The 2,204-nt window shown below is 40.7% G+C and overlaps 1 pseudogene; it reads right to left on the bottom strand.

Annotated features, from left to right (window-relative positions):
- Nucleotides 1–1,537: 1,537 nt before the first annotated feature.
- Nucleotides 1,538–1,610, bottom strand: LOC132404338 (U2 spliceosomal RNA; annotated as a pseudogene).
- Nucleotides 1,611–2,204: the final 594 nt, after the last annotated feature.

Below are 2,204 nucleotides of genomic sequence, written 5' to 3'. Positions count from 1 at the left end.
TGAAAAGTCTCAGCCTGAGATGTTGACTGTACAGTGCTGCTGAAGGGTCACAGTCTGAAACGTCAACTGTACTCTTTTTCCCTACATGCTGCCTGGCCTGCTGAGTTCCTCCAGCATCTTGTGTGTGTGTTTCTTGGATTTCCTGCATCTGCATATTTTCTCTTGATCGTGATCAGGTGTTAGACTGCCTTCATTCAATGCTTTCAATAATTGCATCCTCCATATCTTCATTTCATTGTAACATTCAGGATGATTCTTGATACTTTCAAGTTCTTCATAGTTCCTAACTTGATGAAGCGGTGAAATTGTTTCATTTTCTCTCCTGGCTGTATCTGGCATCTCCAAGCCTGGATGCTTGAAACCACAGTGAACTAAAGAATTTCAAGTTGCATTACTGCTCATTTCTTCCCCACTATCAGTGACAAAAAGCACTGTTTTCCAAAAAAAAGCACACATAACTGAAGCTACTTTTAAAACTAAGCATGTTGCAGCCACAAAAGTTTACGTGACTGATGCTAAATAGAAACTGTCAGCAGTCTCCTGTCCCAGTTAAACAGCATAGTGTCACTAATAAACAAAGGGAATCCCATCTAGTTTCCCAGTAAGTTTTTGTCCTTAAGAGTTGTCCCAAATAAATGGCTGCCCCAATTAACCGATAGCTCAATTAACTGTAATCCACTATATCTGGTCCCAAGTCATTGATGGCTCTGATAAATTCAGACATCCCAATTAAGTTTTCCATCACCTTATTTGTTTTGTTGATAGAAAGATTAGGTGAGTCAACCTTGCCTTATTTTATTTACTTTTTCTTGGTATCTAGATGTCATCAGCGAGGCTGATATTGAGTGACTATCACTTATCACCCTTGAGACAGTGATGGTGAGCTGCCATCATGAGTCCATATGTTGATTGCCCTCCCATGGTGCTATTGAAGATGGAGATCCAGGATTTAAAAGACATCTGGTTAAGTACATGGATAGGATGGTTTTAGAGGGATATGGGCCAAACACGTTCAAATGGGACCAGCATGGTAGACAATGTTGTCAACATGGATAAAGGCCTGTCTCAATGCAGTTTTACTCTATAAATTTGAATCAATGATAGTGACAGGACATTGGTGTATTTACTTATCGGGGCGCTGTGCAGTTTAGAGAGAAACCTGCAGGTGGTGGTGTTTCCATGTATCAGTTCTGGTAAATTATAGAAATATCCCCAAAATGCTGGAGGAACTCAGCGGGATGGGCAGCATCTATGGAAAAGTGTAAACAGTCAACATTTCAGGCCAAGACCCTTCATCAGGACTAGAGAAAAGAGTTGAGAAGGTTGGTGCCGGGGGAGGGGAAGGGAGAAAGAAGTACAAGATAGTAGGTGATAGGTGAAATCGGGAGAGGAGGAGGGGTGATGTATAGAGCTGGGAGGTCAATTGGTAAAAGAGATAAGGGACCGGAGAAGGGGAATCTGAGAGGAGAGATCAGAAGGTCATGGAAGAAAGAGAAAGGGGAACAACACCAGAGGGAGATGATAGTCAGGTAAGATGATAAGGTGAGAAAGAGAAATGGGAATGGGAAATGATACTACACTTGATCTTAGCCAAAAGGCCGAGAAGCGATAAATGGGGAATGATGAAGGGGGATGGGAACTATTGCCAGCATTTTGTGTGTATTACTTTGATTTTCAACATTTGTCAATTTTCTCTTGTTGGTAAATTATAGTATGTTTAGAAGTCTCCTCTCTCTATGTTATTGCATGGTTCCTACAATGCAATGATCAGAACTGGAACCTATGGCCTTACTAATACTTCACACAGTACTTTCATCCTTTTATATTCTGCATCTCAATTAATAAAGGCAAGTATGCAGTCTGACATCTTAAATACCTGTTCTGTTATCTTCTGGAATCTGTGAGCATGTGCGGCAAAAACCAATTTCTACACTTCCCAGTGTCAACCATTTAATGTGTCTCTGCCATCTTCTCTGTCCACTGTCAATGTATTATTTTCAAGCAGAGTTCCATTTGCTATTTTGGCATCCAGCTGGCCAATGCTGTAATGGCAAATGCTGTAATGGCCCTCTGGAGTTTAAAAACTTGTCCTTCATCATTAGCTGATGTGTCACTTTTGGCCTTATCTGCAAATCTCGTAGTAATAGCTTCCAGATGGAAGTGTAATTTATTTATAAATGCCAGAAAAAATAAGCAAGAGAAAC

This window comes from Hypanus sabinus, chromosome 13, assembly GCF_030144855.1.
Source record: "Hypanus sabinus isolate sHypSab1 chromosome 13, sHypSab1.hap1, whole genome shotgun sequence".
Classification (NCBI taxonomy): domain Eukaryota; kingdom Metazoa; phylum Chordata; class Chondrichthyes; order Myliobatiformes; family Dasyatidae; genus Hypanus; species Hypanus sabinus.
Note: the sequence above shows the minus strand (reverse complement) of the source record. Positions and strands in the feature narration are given on the sequence as shown.